The sequence below is a fragment of the Serinus canaria genome, chromosome 1, assembly GCF_022539315.1.
Source record: "Serinus canaria isolate serCan28SL12 chromosome 1, serCan2020, whole genome shotgun sequence".
Lineage (NCBI taxonomy): Eukaryota > Metazoa > Chordata > Aves > Passeriformes > Fringillidae > Serinus > Serinus canaria.
This window is the reverse complement of record NC_066313.1, coordinates 11,138,223-11,157,208: the sequence shown is the minus strand read 5'-3', so window position 1 is coordinate 11,157,208 and position 18,986 is coordinate 11,138,223. Positions and strand designations below refer to the sequence as shown.

General features: G+C 38.4%; 1 long non-coding RNA gene across 3 annotated transcripts in view; it reads right to left on the bottom strand.

Moving 5' to 3' along the window:
* Positions 1 to 18,986, bottom strand: part of LOC108962419 (uncharacterized) — a 228,388-nt gene that overhangs the window by 36,607 nt on the left and 172,795 nt on the right. For all 3 annotated transcript variants that reach the window (XR_007778231.1, XR_001991040.3, XR_001991041.3), the window contains one exon: positions 4,192 to 4,254. This is a non-coding gene — a long non-coding RNA (uncharacterized LOC108962419). The remainder of the gene's footprint in view (positions 1 to 4,191; positions 4,255 to 18,986) is intronic.

The following is an 18,986-nucleotide window of genomic DNA, read 5'->3' as shown; positions in this document are numbered from 1 at the left end:
TATGGAAAAGTATGTGGAAAAATACAGCATCACTTTTTCCCAACTACTTTGGAATGAGCATCACTGTCTGGTCCAGATGCTCTGACTTTGGCAATAATGTTTGTTCCATCTCACTGGGGAGGCCTCATCTTTGAGGGCAGTTCCAGAAGTAGCCCTCACTTAAAAAATCATGGTGAATATACAGGCACAGTTCTTTTCTCTCCTTCTCATAGCTGTTTCTAGGAGTGGAAACACTCACTCTTGTCTCTTTTTGTCAGGATACCTGCTTGTGGGAGGTACATATTAAGGGACATTTCTTTGTTTTTCCAGACAGGATGAGGAAGGCTGCAAACCAGAATGAAATGGGGTCACACAAATTGGGGCATAAACCTCCACAAGCTCAATTTTGTCTCCAGAATCAGATTGGGATCTTTTTTATTTTTTTTTCCCTTGGTTCATTCTGGTATTTCTTTAAAAAAAAAAAAAAAAAAAAAAGGCATGCAGGAGGCATGGAGATAATACACCAGGATTGAGGAGAGATAATTTTGTCTGTGGCACCCATCCCACATCGGTGGAGGTACCCAGTGCTGGGATCTGATACTGGGGGCAGTTTCCAGTGTTTTGGAAGCCATTTGCACAGGGAGTGTGATTTCTCCAAGTCCTGCTGAGCTAGAAAAATGAATCAAGGACTGAAACAGACAAGGGCATTTTGGGTCAGGTCTGACTCTGGCCTGACATTTGGCCTGATGTGCTGTGCTGAGACCCCAGAGTGGGGCTGGGCTGAGTCAGTGAGTCACAGGAAGGTGGGAACATAGGTGGGCCTGAAGGTCCTTTGGATCTGTGCTCATAACACTGAGTTCTTCAGGCACAAAGAAATAATATCATAAATCCAGGGAAGACCAGCATCAACTTGTGACATTGCCACTGCTATCCAAGCAGCAGCATGCAATATTTTCTGGAAAGCATTTTAAGGACAAAATCAAATGTTCTTTTTCTTTCCAAAAAAAAAATAGACTTATATGACGTCAGCAACAAAAATCAAATGTATAGGATAAGCGATTCCCTGAAGAAAGAGAAAAGAATTAAATACTTGGTATTTTCCTGTGTTTATAAACCAAAATAACTTTTAAACCTTTCCTGTTAATGGAATTAAAATGATCATCATTCTTTCCTTAAGTGTCTGCAGTACATAGTCACAGTCCATTAAGGCAATGTGTCAGCATTGTTCATAACAGGATTTAAATGAAATAATCAAGTCATCAGGACTATTTCAACATCAATAAAGCCTCAGAGTGATCATTATGTACAGCCACGAAACAATACCTTTTTGCATACTTTCCCTGATCAGATTAAAGTGGTGATGAATTCCTCGATGGCTCAAGTGTGCTCCAAGGAAAGCTAGAAGGTTGTACAGTTAACTCCCAGGGTGTAACTCTAAACCATACAACCTACTACCTCAACCCGGATGCACACAGCTTCCGACGGTGACCATAAAGTCTTCTTCATTTCTTCAGCCTTTCTTTGAAATGTGACAGCAGCCACTGGCCTACATATTTCCCAGGAGGGGAGGCTTTCCACTGCAGTTATTTCCCACTTTCAGATCAAAAGGCATATTCTTAGATAGATTTTTTCTGCTGCAGAAGTAGAACTTCTATCTTGTTTACATATGTATAAAGATATACACGTGTGCTGTGTGCGTATATATATATACATACATATTTGATAGGGATGATGAAAACCCAGAACATCTCTGGAAAGAAATGAGTCTTTGGCCTTACTTTACAATAAGAATAAAATATAAATGTCTTCTTTATTTTTGAGCGTAATATCATGGAATGGCATATTTAATAAGGCCACGAAATGGTATATACTACACTCCCTCATTGGAAACCCTATGATTCCCTCACATCTCTTTCTAAATCTTAACAAGATATTAAGACAAAGATGCTTAAAGCAACCTATAAAAGAACAAATCCCTTAATCAGGTTGGAAGGCAATGGACAAGAGAAGAATTCCAGAATCAGCACATGGTTCTGTACGCTCATTTGGGCTTGTTGTCAAACCCCACTGCAGTGGGTGCTGCGTGAAGTTTTGCCAGATCACCACACTGACACAGACCCATAGAAGCGAGCTTGTGCAATGCGTTTCAACACAAGATCGGATCTACGGGTTTATGCCAATTGGCATGGCTGGTTAGGGCTTTCCTCCTGCAGGGAGTGCAGGAGACTTCAAACAAACAAACATACCATGAGATCTGAGAACAAGTACTCAGGAGTGAAAACATTACCATCTATTGCAAAGAAGGCTCCTCCAAGCTTAACTGCATGAATGGCAGGCAACAAACAAGCCAAAGATTTGTGACTATTTCTATTTGAACAGGGAAGGATTTTTTTAAAAAAAGTTTAACAGCAAGAGATTGTTTTGTTTTCCTCTGGAACTAATGTCCTTTTGTGCGCTGTTTCCCTTTCTGATGAACCCTCAGCTCCCAACTTGCATCTGACTGTGGTGTGCTCGACTGGAATCAATAACTGGACATGACATCAAAGTGAACAGTAGAGGTTTTCCTTCATGTCTGAGTTCATATCATGTACCACAACCCAAAATAAAATTCACCCCCCCAAATCTGAGATGCGACAAACAAGGCACAGTGGAATGCTCCTCCCATACAATACTGTGAAAACTGCAAATCTATTTCTTCACATATTCAACTAAAGTACTGCTTGACAATAACTTGTTGATTGGATAACAGACACTAAACAAAGCAAAGAAGTTAATTTGTATATTTTAGTCACTAACCCTCCCATCAATGCAATTCCCTAGTAATGAGGATGCAGGTGGAAATGCAATCTTGCAAAACTTCAGGGTTTACACCTACAACAAATCCATCAGTCTTCTGATCGGCAAGCAACCCACTAAAAATTATCCCACACTGAATGTAGAGTACCCTAAACAACAGACTGAAAACAGCTTATTTGGGGCAAAACCCAGTAATCCAGAAGAGTGACACACAGACACAGTTTTATAACTCTCATACTCTAACCAAAAACATTGATAAACACCGCACCTTTAAGCACAAGACCTGACACATCAGAATAACTTGCAACAATATGAATGCAAAGGCATTTGTAAAATACAGCCATGAGACTCAGGTATAATTTCAAAACCAGGCACCATATAAAGGTGTCTTTTGATTTGAGCAGGTAACTGAAATCTTTATCTGAATAAAATTTTAATGCCTTCCTTCCACTAGTTCTCACCATAGTCCTAATTCTGCCATTGTTATTTGAGCGAAATACTTTTAAAGAGAATAAATGTTTGTCAATAGCAAAGTTTTTTTTTTTTTTTACCAAGGCAATGTTTTATTTTCTTGCAGACTTCAACACGTATTTCTGGTTCAATAATGATGGCTGAGTATTAGTGAATTACCATTTCCTTCCCTTTCCTTTTTTAAATTAGTGAATTAAATCTTGCATTTCATACTCTCTTGCATTTTAAAATAACTTAAATTTATTTTCTAAAAAAAGTCTCTTTTAAACCTGCTTTCACTTTCTATGCAACACTTCAGTATTCAGGAGGAATGATATTTTTATAACTGCATTCTGCTGACACTGTGAAGAATATATAGAGACAAGCCCTCAAACTAGAATAGTTATCCTAGTATCAGAAATAAGTATGCAGACTGAATTTGCAACTTACTGAATGATTGTAATAAGATCTATAAAATTACTTTTCCAATTTTCTTTCTTTTTTATTTTTGTGAATAGAAGATATATTTCACATTTGAAAATTAATTTGTCATTGCATTATATTTACATAGTAGAAAGTAGATATACGTACTACCAATAGATTAGTAATATGAGTATATTAGTAAATACATGTCTTATTATGTATCTTTTATATCTGTTAGGCCTAATCAAAGAACAAATAATGTTTTGATTTTTTAGTTAATTCTTAAATTTCATGTATAACATACAGGATAAAGCTACATCTTTATGCAATTACAGCTACACAATCTGCAATATTCCCAACTGCAAATAATGAGAGCAAAAGTTTAATACACAACTCTGAAATTATATTTGTAGACTGTCTCAAGGAAATATTTTTTAAACTGCTGCAGGTTCTTGCCATTAGCTTTAGTGTATAACCAAAAAACAAAAAACAAAACAGAAAAAAAAAAAAAAAGAAAAAAGGTATTTAAAATCACTGTATTACCTTCGTTGAAATCTGGTATCATTAACATCTTCATTTTCCTTTTTCATTTTAATTTTTCTTTCACTAAAATGAAAAAAAAAAAGAAACAAAACAAAAAACAGTGAGAGAAAGGTTTTGAAATATCTGTTTTATGTCCAGTGCTTTCTGAACATGAAATATACACAAAATTAGTAAATATGCTTTTAAGATATAAACCCGACAGTGCTGACGCCCCTCCTCAGGGCCATGGGGCGACGTGCTGTGAACATGCACTCTTTGGAAAAGGGACTTTCTTTTGTTATTTTCTAGCCTTTTTTTCAACCTATTAATACTTAATTTCTATTAGGAATTTCAGAAGAGAAGGAGCAAACTTAACAAAAAGGAGTACTTTTTATCAAGCAGCTAACACAATGAGGTAATTAGGTACGGAACTTCAGAAAAATATGAGCATAAACTAAGTGGCTTAAATTAAGAAACATTTGCAAAAACTTATTGGGGGGGGGGATTGGGAGAGTGATTTGTCTGACCAGATAGAGAAATTTGTAAAGTTATTTTCAGCTAATACAAGCCTTGGTTTCTCAACAGGCTTAGGTATCAATGACAAACAAAACTATTCCAATAAACTATTGGGGAGAGCAGTATCACCATAAACCTTAGAAACACTTTCTGGTCCAAAATGAGTATAAGGGGGTGTATGTGTCATATATATATAAGGTCTCCACTCAGCAATTTCCCAGAATTCATTGCAGAATAACAAAAAAATAAAGTAGCAAAACTAGCATATAATCTTATAATCATATAATCTATAATCTTAGAAATTACTCTCTACTCAGTAATGTATAAAAAGTGAAGAACATGTTAAAACAGTTCTATTTCATAAAGGAATATTTATAAAGCCTTTTATTAGAGATGCAAATATCATGAACATTTTGAAAAAACCCCAACAAATGTAAGAGTTTCTGATGAAAGAGACACTGTAATTTCAAAGTAATTTCTAGCTAAGAACATCTGTTTTTTTAACAGTAATTAAAAAGACTTAGATAATATTAAAAAAAAAAAAAATCCAAACTACGTAAAGCACCAATTTGGCCAAGCTTTTCAAAATCTGTGAGTCAGAATGAATTTTGTTACATACTCTTCTAATTGCTCAGGAATATGTTACAACAGACAGACAAATGCCTTAAGTAAAAGGCTCTACTAAAGTGTCATATGCTCAAAACTTACTTTAACTGTACATGCACTTATCACAAACATCCTGAATGGGTATCTTAAATACTGTTTTCAGCTATTCCTGGACAAGTGCGGCTTTTCCAAATATCTTAAAATAGTTACTGCTACTGGCTGCAAACCAGGCGTGCTTCATGAATGTCCCAATAATGTGCCTTTTATTCCAGTGCTTATCACACTGATTTCTTTGTAACAGATTTAGATATAAACTGCATGAAACTCATATTTAAATTAACTCATATTAAATTAAAGTTACAACTTTAATATACAGGCTACAAGAGCGATCCTTTCCTGCAGCTTAACACGATTTTTTTTTCACTTCTCCTCTTTAGAAACTGAAAGCATGAGTCACACTGTAAAAAAAGAATTTAATTTCCTTAGCAACCAGATCTAAATACCCACAACTTTCTTAGAGATAACCAAAGCTTAGACTGAGTAAATGTAACATTAAGGTCTTTGCGTAACTCCAGTGCTTAGCTAAGACAAAATGTGCCTAACCACTTATTTCTATAGACCGTCGATTTTTTGTTTACTTTCTATCTTTAACAACATTAGATCAAACACAACCCCAAAAGTTAGTTTAAAAAAGTGTGAAGAGAAGACTACGTTAAAATTAATACACAAGAACTCAGCTGCAGAACAACACGTTTAAAACGGCTTAAAAAAAAGAAAAATAGGAAAAAAAGAAACAGAAGATATACCTGATATGAAAGGTACGTGTTCACCCAGTGCCAAATACTGCTATGTGAGCAATAGTGAAAAAAACATGCAAACAAACAAAAATTAGTTCCATCTTTCTTTTTTCTTTTTTTTTTTTTTTAACTTAAAGAAACAATCTCCTATGCTCATTTTGTTACACTGTTTTAAGAAGCTCTAACACGTCCTGATGCCTCTGTAGTGAAACGTGCCAGATTTTTTTTTTTTTGGAAGCAGGAGAGTCACTTTTTTTTTTCTGTACTCTTGTATGTAGGACAAACTCAGATTTGTTTCTTCTTCTTAGGGCTCCTGTTCTTTCTCGGAAGAAGACCAGGATGCCTGTCTTCTCTCTCTCTCGCTCTTCTCGGAATTCCAGGCACAAAGCACTGCGCAAAAGCTGCACCAATCCTTGCCGCAACTGCCTGCCCAGGACAAGAGGTGGGGAGAGACCAGAAAATTCACCTCGCCCCTGCGCTGGTTTTATAAATGGGGGTTGCACAAATGTGCCGGAGCAAAGGGGTGAAAAGGCAGGGTGCCAGTTTGCTACACTAGGCTGCAATGATCTCATGTTCAATGCTGTCGCCCCGTTTGCCCAGTTCAAACGCCTGTTCATTAAACAGGAGGAAGGAGGAAAAAAAAAACCAACAAAAAGAAAAGAAAACCCAGAAAAAATAATAAAAAAAATAACAATTTTATCCTTCAGACACTCAGGAGGGTTGTTCTAAACTACACGTCACCAATAAAAAAATAAAGCGTGCAGTTCTAAAACGCAGTTATGAAGTATAATTATTCTGCTTATATTTTCTTTCTTTCTTTTTTCTATCTGGAGATAAGAAGCAGAATTTATCAGGCGTGAAAGGGACAGCCTCCTGGTGGTGTGCCAAAAAAGCCAGAATAAAGGCAAAGTTGTGCTTCAAAGCTCAATTGCTTGCTGAGTCTGGCTAAAGTCAAGTATTAAGATCCACCATTTTCTGAGCCATGTAAGAAAAGAGGAAAAAAGTCAGAACGGGCACCGCTTTCCAAGTCTCCGTTGGCACCATCACAAAATCTCAGCCGTAAGGTCACATGATGCTCTGCCAAATGTGGAGTGCATTCCCATAAACCATTCTGCTGATACTGCGAAGGCAGCTATTGTCTAGTTTATACCCAAAGTTCAGCCCACTCTTCATTGAATTAGCTGAAAAACGCATCACCTTTGGGGGTTGGGAGCCATGGAAACGTCTACCTGGCAGGCTGCCCACTTTTTCTGCCCAACAACCAGAGATGGAATTGTGCTGCCTAATGTAATGATGACGAGGAATGTGAAGAGTCGTCCAAAGTGAATCTGATTCTTGCAAAGCCTGCTTCATTTGCACAGCAAACTCTGGCTTCTTGTCGTTAAAAAGGGGAGGGGGAAGGGTAGAAGCAAAAAAAAAAAAAAAAAAAAAAAAAGCGCCTTTCTCCTAAATGTAGCAATTAAAGGTCTAGTAAACATGCCTAGTCTGCAACTTTCCTTCATAACATACTGAAATGGTTCCCAAAATAAAGCACTTGGTATAACACAAGTTTTCTGATTTAAAGCAGCACTCGCTTCTCCCCAGATTAATGTGGCATCCCCTGGACATTTTTTTTCTCCCTAAGAAAAATAAGAAAAGGAAAGGAAAAAGCCCTACACAGCAGATCTCTCATCTCTTCTTTTTACCTGTCTTTATTACTTCCTGATTTTATCTAACACAAATTATACATGCATGCGGCAATACCCACCAGTAACAGTGGGGCTGCAATCTCCCTCAAAGCAGCCTCCTGAGAAAATTGCTTGTGTTTCCAGCAACACAAAACTCTTCATCTGAGCCCTCTTATCTTCACCAGCGAGTAGGACAGCTGGTCTGCAAGTTTGCAAACCAGCATATTTGAAACCAGTCAGCACCCTTCCTTCCTCAAAAAGCATTCTAACTGGATTTTGTGAAAAGAGATGCAATCAGGCAGAATTTATAAATGATGCAAGTTACTAAATAGACTAAGTAATAGACATTACTCTTCTGCTACAGACCTGAAATTTCGATTTTGCCCAGCTATTGTTCTAAAGTAAAATGTCACGGAAAATGTCACTTCCAAATGAAAATACCACGTAACCTACTGAGCAACAAACACATGCTCTCCCAGCACCTGAAAACCTCATACAGAAGAATTGACCTCAGAGCTTTGTGTTGTCAACAAATGAGTTTACTGTTTCTACACCATGAACTTTATTAGCTACTGCAAAAAGCGATGTTAAAAACGTGACAATTTCTCTGATCCTCCCATTAATAAAGATGGAGCTATGGGAGGAGTCTCCCTGCCTATTATCATGTCTCCAAATGCTCCTGTGAAGGTTGCATGCTAGAAATCTTATAGCTGAAATCTGGGAAGAAAAGGCAAACAAACTAGGAGACAATAGGCTAGAAACTGCAGTGCCAGGACAGGAAAACCCATTGCTAGGGACACTGCAGGCTATAACTCTCCAGCTCAGCTACTTTTATGTTTTGTTTTACAGTTTTTTCCAGTTCCACTTTATTTACCTGGAGGAAATTGAAGGTTCATTACCAAAGGAAGGAAGTGTGAGAAAGGGGGCTTTGAAGTAGAGGGAGATTGTTATGATGGTGGTGCAGCCCTTAGAGTGAGGTCCTGAGGCTGTCATCCAGGTGGGACTAGGACAGTGCACATGGCAGCCTGGCAGCACAGATCACACCCTGCCTTGCTCCTGGCACATCCTGGAGGCTGAGACCCAGGTTTCAGGGCAGGCCAGTGTGACTGGGAGGGGGAGAACACTTGAAGCAGCCTCTATAGATGGTGGTGGCGATGCTGGTGGGACCCAGAGGATAACCACAACAGCCCAGGAGGGGCAAAGGCCTGGGAGGAGGTGCTGGGTACAACATCAGGGGATGGAAGTGACCCTGCTCTGTCTGCTGAGCCAGTGCTTGTGGGGTCAGCCCCACTCTGGTCATCTGGTGGGAGCTGTCAGTCAGAAGAGAAACTTGCTATGGCTCCAGAAAAACAGTTCATGGCTTAGTTTGCCTCTTTTCCAGCTTTGGAAGTTTTCAGGGGCCAGCAGCTGGAGGAAAGCCCTCTGATGCAGTGACATGGTGTAAGCTCTCTCAAATGGTCTTCCAGACGGCAATGCCATCTGCATGGTTTTATATCCAGATTCCCTTTTCCCTATGAACTAAAGATGTCTGAACAGGTGCCCCCAGGAGGTAAGTGGAAATGCAGCTAATCACTCCAACTACTTGCCACAAGACTCATGGCTTGGACCAAAGGGATCACACTGACCTCCAGGGATCACAAACAAGCTCTGTGTGTCATTACCCTCAGCCATAAGAATGATGGAAGAGGGGATTCTTCCATCAAGGTCTTTGAGATTGAATATATTTTTGAGATTATTTAGAACTAAATTAATTTTTCCAGACTGAGAAAATTCAGCCAAATGTCTTTAATTAACAGTTATGTAGAAATTGAAACTTGGAATTCAATTTCTATAATTTTAGTAGTTTTCTTATTGATTTCAGCAAAAGTTAAACCAAGTTTTCCCTTTTTTATAATTTCCTAATCGGGCACCTGGGACTCAAGTTCAGCTCATTCCATCTTATATTTTACCATTAACCATAAAAATGTTTAGGCTGTAATACATCTCCAACAGAAGCACCCATTTATTCAGGTGCATTTTCAACCACGGTGAAAAATAAGGGTTTCAGTAGAATTGAGTAGAAATCTCCAACTAAACAAAAATTAATTAATATCCTGCTCAAATTTGCGGCTATTATTCAGTGGTGATATGTGAAAAGGACAAGACAATTGTCTGACTTTCAGATCTCAGAAGGATAGATTTCAATGATTACAAATAATAGACAGTCTGAACTGGGCAAATCTGAGCAACAGTTTTTGAGGGGTGACAGGCACAGCATCCTACAGCCTTTTTTTTATTTTCCATGGGTGGAAAAACACTTCAACATGTGCCTAGCCCTCAAAAATGAGTACTGACTTCACCAATATTCAAGAAGGATTTAAAAAAGCTGTTAAAATATCACTTGCATATGTGCCTGACAACAATTAGAGATGTAGATGAACCTCAGAGTGCTTTGCCTATGAACTAATTCACGGGCAACACAAAGGGAACCAAGAACTTGTGTCTGTGGGAGCGCTTGGCCCTGCTCATGCAGAGCTGGAGGAGGCAGGGAGGCTGGGTGGAGGGAAGCTGCACAGAAACAACCTCTCCATGGGAGAACAGGGCACTGAGCCTTCCTCTGCTCAGGAGGCAGCAAGAGGAATGCAAGGAGGATGGGAAACCTGGGCTGTGCCGAGGGTTTCTGGTCACGGACAAATACAGTTGCACTGTCCTCAATTCCCATAGAACAACCCAGAATTCTCAGGTTAAAAGGCTAAACAATGGGAAAGGGAAAATCAGAATCTTTCCTGGGCATGGCAACCCACAAGATATGACAGAAAATCTGACAGAGAATGGGAAAGAAATGCAACCACCATGCTGGTGTGAAAAGAGAGGTATGAAGGGAGTCTCTACTCTTTACATGGCTGTTCTTGAACATGAAAACAAAAGTTTAAAACTTTAAAAGTACAAGTTAAAAATTGAAACTGCACAAAATGAAGAGGACATGAAAGTGCTAGATATATTGCACATTTCTGGATAACTTTAACATACTATATTGCACAGCATAACACTTTAGAACTAAATGGTCTTGCTCTGCAGATCACATTCTCAAAGGCCCTAGTGTACAGAGGTGACAAAAATTATTTGTAAAATGCATGCAAATTAAAAGTTATCATCTGCTAGCTACTTTAATTTTATCCCCAAATGGCACTATGCCTTCTGTTTTTTTCTGCCTTAAGGTTAACAGCACCGAATTAAGAGACTTAAGCAAGATGCTCTGTGGCAAGAGCCAGAGATGTCATTCCTTTTAAATTTAAGTGTAATTTTCCCCTTTCTGAAATTTCCATGAACAATTTTGTTTTAAATTCCTTCTCCTCTAAACTTTTCACTGTGTTGTTTGAAACTTCTTTCACTTTTGGCCTTTGGCTGTATGACTGGGTACCAGCTCTTCACAAACTTCTTTCTGCTTTGCTACTGGATTAAGGCAGTCTTTAGAAACACATAGCAATAGAAAAATGAATAATGCACATCCAGTACTCTTGTTCAGGCAATAAAAGACTTGTTCACGGATTTTTTAAGATTAGCTTTTCCCTTAAGTGTGCAGATACTCATAAATAACAAAGGGTACAAATAAAATGAAATTAAACCTCCACTGAAAATTCAGATGAGCCTTTTCCAGTAACTCCTGCATGTATAAAGAAAGTACCAGGAGCAAAGAGGAGACACACTTTTCTGCTTCACAGGGAAGCACAGTTGTGGTAGAACAAACAGCATGGAGAGATGGTTTGGAGACAAGCTCATAGAGAGGCCCAAGCAAAAGCCAGGCTCTATCACTACTCACCAAACCTTATAAAAACTCAGCCTTTTACAGGTGATAATCCAGAAACAAGGAGATATGTCCCTTGCTCCACAAGCAACAACACAGTGGCTCGGGCAGGTAGAAATGCCATGGTGTTCTATCAAACCAAACCTGATTCTATGAAAATCTTTGCCACAGACATTTCCTTCAACATTGTTGTTCCAGCTCCAATTTATTTCACTACTGTCACTCCAGATACATTAAGTTCACAGCAAGAGATAAAACATCCCATCTCTTCACATATATCCAGTCTTAGATGTAGAAAAACACACTCTCTTTACCTTGTTTATCTCTTCTGGGTCTAAGTGCAAATATGACTAAGCATTATCATTACCGTTCAGCAGATGAAAAAATCTGAACCATCTATTTTTTTTTCCCCTAAATTTAAAAGCTTTCAGCACATCACTCCTCAAAATTCCTGGGTAGCATGGCAGTTAAATGTTTTTACCAGATTTAGAGGCAAAGGAGCCAAAGATTAACTTGTTTTCAGAAACAACATTACTGTACTGAGCACAGAATACCTGACACTGCTCAGTGATAAGTACACTGCACTGAATCATAAGTACTACCTTGAACTAGATAATTTCTAAATAACACCCACACAGTTTACACCAACTTGACCATTACCTTTGAAAATTGAAATCTGAAGATGACTTGTTATAGTTCCTGGTCATTAGAGTAGGAAGACAGTGCACACAGTATATCAGCTATCAAAGAGGGTAAACAACAAACACCTCCTTACATGCCTTCTACTTGTGATAAACAAAGCACTGTCTGTCTTTTCCAAACATCTCTTCAAAACAAGGACAAGTACAGCCAGAATGGAAGCCAGGAACTTTTACAGATTCCTGATTTAGCAGCATGCCTAGTGCCTAAACCTGTCCCAGTGTAACTCCCATCCCAATGATCCCCTTCAAAAACAGTTGCCCTCTGCAACTCTGCATGCTCTGAGTCCATGCACGTGTGCAAAGAACAGCATCACAACAACAACCCTCTCCCAGGCTTCAGAAGGAAAAATCCTCAGGGGCCTGGGATTGCACAGAGAGAACTCAGCAGGAAGCCCAGATGACTTCTTGCTCTCTTCTGCCCAGTTATGTAGCAAGGGTCCCCCAAGGCACTTATTCTTCTTAGGACTCATTCCTGACCTGAATACAGACTGGTGATATAAAAGATGTGGGAGGGGCCTTCTTTGGACCATTGGTTTATCTGTCACTGAAAAAGAGCTGTGGGTTTTTTTGGTTTGTTTTAAACTTCATAATTTTTCCTACACGAACATGTATGAATCCTGGCTGCTCATCCCTTAAAAATGTTATAAAATGTTATCTAAGAAGATCATTTTGCTTAGCTGCCTTGAACCAAAAGTAGAACACAAGCTGTGTGTCACCTATCCCGTGACTGCTATAAATGACACAGTCTTACACCTCAGTATGGCAGAGTTCATTGGCAAAAAGAGAAAATTAAGATTTTTGAAACATAATTATTTCAAGAAGGAAATGACATGCATCTCTAGGTCCTTATATTCCTACAGTTCTGGACAGTACTTTCAAAAACATCATAATATTTTCCTGGTAGATGTGTATGGACATATGTCCAAAAATATCCCACACATTTTCTTATTTTAATTACACAAAAAATATGGGACCTATGTACATACTTTGCTGGGTTACCTTCCCAGCAGGTTGAGTTCTATTAGCCTGAAAAAACTGGTCAGGTCACAACTCTTAGATGAAAAGAAAGAACATGTGCATTATAGTCCAATGCAAGGTGTGTTTTTGATTCAGCAGACCAAAGTATCAAGTAGTTTTGAAGTAAAAATGGTTAGACCAGTTTTAAATATAGCATTATTTAATTTCCCTACTGTGAATTCTTGATTCTGCAAAATATTCCCACCCCAAACAACACGATCCCTCAAATCTAGATCTTAAAGTACTTTTATATTAAAGAAATTAACACTTCATGCATTGAAATGTTTTAAATATTCATTCTACATTTTGACTTCTTCAGTGGTTTTAGTAAAAACAGCTACATTTGCAGTTAGGTTTTAGTTTGAACTGACTTAATTTTGTGAGGAAAACCTGCACTTCAAAATCAACATCCCCAGCTAACCTGAACAGCAGAGATAGAGGCAGAGGAGATCAAAGGCACGGAGCCTTCTTGTAAGATTGAGCAGGCTCTGAGTGATCAAAGACAGGGAAGAGAGGACTCTGGATCTTAACTCCTACTTCCACTATTCATGTATAATTTACAGGTTATTGACTTGTAGAGGGGGAACTATTTATACACTAAATATAGTTCACAGGCTGAAAAGTTATTTGAAATACAAAAATTAACTTTGGTTGTTGAAAATATACAGGCAGTGTCTTTTAAAATCCCATTTTCCAATAGGAAATGTTGTTAATATAAGCAGCTTTCTTTTCAATAAACTGTCTCTTTCTGACAAAATCAAACATATAAAAAGGCACGCTCTGGCTGGTGGGTGTCATCACAGACAGGTGTGCTGCTTGGAACTGATTCACAGGAATAATGGAAAACTCACCTTCTGAGTTAAGGCATACTAATGATACTAACTTTGGGGAAAATTTAGTGCAATGTAACTCAAAATCACGGAATCACAGAATGGTTTGGGTTGGAAGGGACCTTGAAGATCATCTCATTCCAAATCCCTGTTATGGCCACCTTCCAGCAGACCAGGTTGCTCAGAGCCCCATCCAGCCTGGCCCTGAACACTCCCAGGGATGGGGCAGGCACAGCTTCTCTGGGCAGCCTCTGCCAGTGCCTCACCACCCTCACAGGGAAGAATGTCTTCTTAATATCTAATCTAAACCTGCTTCCTGTCACTTTGAAGCCATTCCCCCTTGCCCTGTTGCCCCAGGCCTTTGTAAACAGTCTCTGTCCATCTTTCTTGAATGTTTCCTTCAGGTGCTGGAAGGCCATAATTAAGTCACCCCAGAGCCCTCTCTTTTCCAGGCTGAGCAAGCTCAGTTCCCTCAGCCTTTCCTCATAGGAGAGTCCTTTATCTCTTTATCCAATTACAGCTCCACACTATCTCTGTGAAATTCACATTGTGCAGTCATATCAGGGCATTTCTTTAGCTTTTGCCTCACACATTTTAGCAGTATTCCTGTGTACAAGCAGACTTCCTGCCACGAGAGTTTTCACATCTTGCCATACAAGATCCTCAAATCAGCACTGGATCAGCTATCCTGCAATCAGTTAAGTATCTTAGCTACCATATCCTTGGTTACTTGGTTATCCATCTCTATCAGAACAAAGTTCTGTACTTGACAAAATATTTCTAATTATTTTTTTTCCTAAAACAAAGGAATTATTGCCCTCACGTTTTGATTTGGCCAATCAGGTAAAAAGATTTACTCAGAAAATCCCGAATAACTACATAAAAATAAATACCAAGCATTATGTGCAAATTAGTGAAAGAATTCAAATTCAGTAATGATACATGAATTTATGTAACTTGTGATTCCACAGCTCATTGAATTTTATGATATTACATATTTCTTCTTCCCCAGATACATTCACACACTGTGAATTTCATTTTAATATCCAAATTTTTTCTTGGTGGAGAGACCAGAGCCTCATCACAGCCAAGATTACCATAGTGTAGCTGAAAACACATCTGACTTTAGGAGACTGTTCTAGTTCACACTTGACAGCAAAGCTGCAGCTTGGGCAACAGGTGACACATAAATAAGCACAGAATGATTACTGAAGAACCTGAAACATGTTGAACCATTAACCAAAACCAGACAGCACAGTAGGTTAGTCATTGGTTTGAAATTTTCAGTACTGGATGAACGACCAGCACAAAGGAGATTTCAGAGGACCAACAAGCATCATGCACTTAAATGTTTTTTTTCTTCCCTAATAATAAGTAGAAGACCTTTATTTCTTGTTTCAAATTGTGACAAGAGTCCTCAGTTGCCTTTCAACTTCTGCCTGGAATTCTGAACCTCTAGCTTACACAGACTACATCAACTTGAGAGCATTAAAGGCTTTTTATGTTAAACTTGCACAGTACCTAGGTCTTTGGGATCAAAGTCAAGAATTTGCATTTTTTCATTACAACAAAAACTTGTAAAGTAAAATCTGGACAAGAGGAATCCAGTATGAATATAACACTTTTTGATCACTACCAGGTATATCCTGGCTTAAAAGCTGGGAGGCAGGGCTTGTTCCAGTGGCTCAGAGATAGGTATCTACAGAAACATCTACAGTCTGGGTGGAGGGAACTGTCTGGTTTGCTTTCCAGAAAGGCTTGGGTGCTGAAGAGTCAGTTTGCAGCAGCCACAGGACAATCATAAGGAGGTATATTCAAAGGGTTGGCAGCTGCTGGGTACCTAGAGGAATACTTCTGGGCTTACTGACATGCCATCATCTTTTTTATACTTTTCTGATTGTAGCAGGAAAATAAAGATTACTAATCATTAAATCTACAAATGCTTTGCTTTCAATTTGTTAACAGACGGTTCATTCATTCATCCCCCACAACTCCAGTGGATTATATTTGATTGTGCTTGTGCTCCCTGAAAAAGTATTTTTCTAAAACACTATGGTAACCAATGCTCACAGAGCATGAAACCAAGCAACCAGGTTTGTGGGATGCTTTTCTGGATAGCTTTTATCTAGCAGGAAAGAAGCAGAATGCAACATGTAGGCAACAGTTCCCTTAGTTAAAATGCTGCTATGTTCTGTAAGCAGAAACTAGTTCTGTCCTCAGAAAATTAATATTATTCATGGGATGGTGAATTCATGGAATCATAGAAAGCTCATCTCATTCCAGCTCCCCTGCCATGGGCAGGGGTGCCTTCATCTAGACCAGGTTGCTCAGAGCCCCATCCAACCTGGCCTTGAACACTTCCAGGGATGGGGCATCCCCAGCTTCTCTGGACAATGTGTTCCAGTGCCTTGCTACCCTCACAGTAAAGAATTTTTTTCCTAGTTCAAGAGAAATAAACTTTCATAAGGAATGTCAGTATCTTATATTAATTTGAATGCTGTATTGATTGAATGTAATGCTGTGCACAGAGCACGCAGAAATCTTGCCTTCACACAGCATGTCCCATGATGAACCTTTTACTTCCATGCTCTGGGAGAGGAGTTGGGCTGAATAAAGTCTCTAGGCTTCAGTCATGCAAACTCTTACACCTATATTAATTGTTCAATTAGCCTTCTCACTGAAATTATAGGAACCATCCAACGTGAGCAAGTCTGCAGAGCTCTGTTGAGAATGGGAGCCTTAAAATCAAAGCCACTTACAACAGATATTGGGTTCTATTGTGTAAACAAAGAATTAGTACAGTAAAATTCCTTTAAAATACTTTATCAAGGTCTTTAGAGATGATGTAAACAGTAACATATAACATTGAGATGAACTGAAACATTTGTCAATGTGTCACTGTCTACCTCAGATCATTAGCTTATGCTGGTACCTACTGAAAACTGGTTTAAGTTTCAAATAACTAGCCAAGTGGCTTCTCCTATACATGTGGAGGATCTCCTAATAAATTGTCTCCTTATCTACATGGCAAAAATTTAGTTTTTGACATGAGCAGTGTCTACTTGAATTTTTTTCTCCATTTCTATCTGTCTTCTAAAGTATCAGCAATCCTTCCTGTTCACACATGGCTGTATAGCTGGATGCCTAATGAAGAGCCTGAGATACACCACCAATCTAAATAAATAAGCCTAAGGACTGCTTTGCTCTCAAAGGTTTTGGCAACGTGTTGCAAATAACTAATAATGAGAAAGAAAATAGATATAGTATTTGTATGCATTTTCAGTCACAATGTAAATCCTAATCTTGAAGTGTTTATAAACCAAGCATATCACAATAAATAGCATTTTCATCAAAAAAGGCTTCCTACTACAGTGCTGGTTTGTTGTATCCTCTTTTTCTGATTTTCATTCTGAAAATCTTTTTTTTTTTTTTTTTCCAGTGGGAGAAAAATTACACATTGCAACTTTGTATATAACAAAGTATTTCCTTTCCTTATTTGGCAACCCCTCCTAAAAAGTCCATACCTTTTGACTGAATGTGATGTGACCAAGCTCACATTTACTTTGAGTGTTGGGGAGTTTCTTGCCAGCAGTGACTTCTCTTGTACAGGTGTCTGGTCAATCCTGAGCTCCTCTGCAGATACTGCAGCGTGTGTGTGTGCACTCAGACAGGTGTGTAGCCAAAGAACCCCTGTGAAAATATTGCTTGGCAAGGAAATGCATGTATTCCTCTCTTGAGTATAACAAGAGAGGAATACAGAATATTCCTATGTGTATGACAGAACAAATACTTCCCCTCTCTCACACCCCTTCTCTCTCTCAAGTGGCCCTCTTTGGAATTGGGGGAATTAAGTTCTGGAGCAGAGGACATAAGAGACTAGGATGGATTTGTGGATCCTGTATAAAATTAAAGCTCTTTACAGATAAGTAATACAATTTTTTTTTTTTATTTTGGCATTGGGCATTGCACCTCTGTAGGACTGTAATAAACTGCAACTAAGAAAACTCACTTCTGGAGAGGAAAAGTGATTGATAAGCTGCTGCAGTTGAGAAAGCAGATTCTACTACTAATATTATATTGTGCCATGTAAATGACAAACTCTGCAAAAACATTTATGTAGAAACCAGTCCAGCTTCAGGCAAGGTCAAACTGTGAGTTCCTAGAGGTGCTATACACATGTGATGCTTCAAAACTCTGATGCAACTGCCTATTGATAACATGCCCAGATGTGAATGCCTTTGCCAGAGTTGGAGTTAAACTACTCTTATCTGAGCACTTAAATATCTCAGGTCACTCAAATCAGCAAATTATTACAACTAGGAAAATAGGTAGCTTTGCCTTTTCAGGATTTGCATTAAAACAGAATTACCCATGAAACGATTTAGGGAAAAATTCAGGAAGGTTTTTATGTGATACCTGGGACTAAATCCCAGCTGTGTATTATTTTCTGATTTAATCTTACAGCAGGGTGAAAACTGGTATTTCAGGTCCTGTGCCCTTTCTAGTTAAAGAAAATTTGCAAAATGACACATCCATTTGATATTTGACATAACTTTGAACTCTGTACTGGCCATGTGAGAGACAGTTGCAACATTTACAAAATGACCTGTGACACAAAATAAAAACTCTGCAAGGACATCCTGCTCTCAACAGGCTTCAGGTTCATTTTGCAAATAACAGATTTGTAAGCAATTAGACATTAATTAAAATAAATTGATCAATTAATTTCAAAGTCAGATACAGATGAAGAATTATCCATTTAATTAGTTGGGTATTTCTTTAACACATACTGTGCATGGGTATTTTTAGTATGTAAATTTAGAAATTCTTCAGAAATTTTATTCATTGAAATAATTACTATAACCCAAAATTTTCTTGGACCTTCCTGCACAAACAGA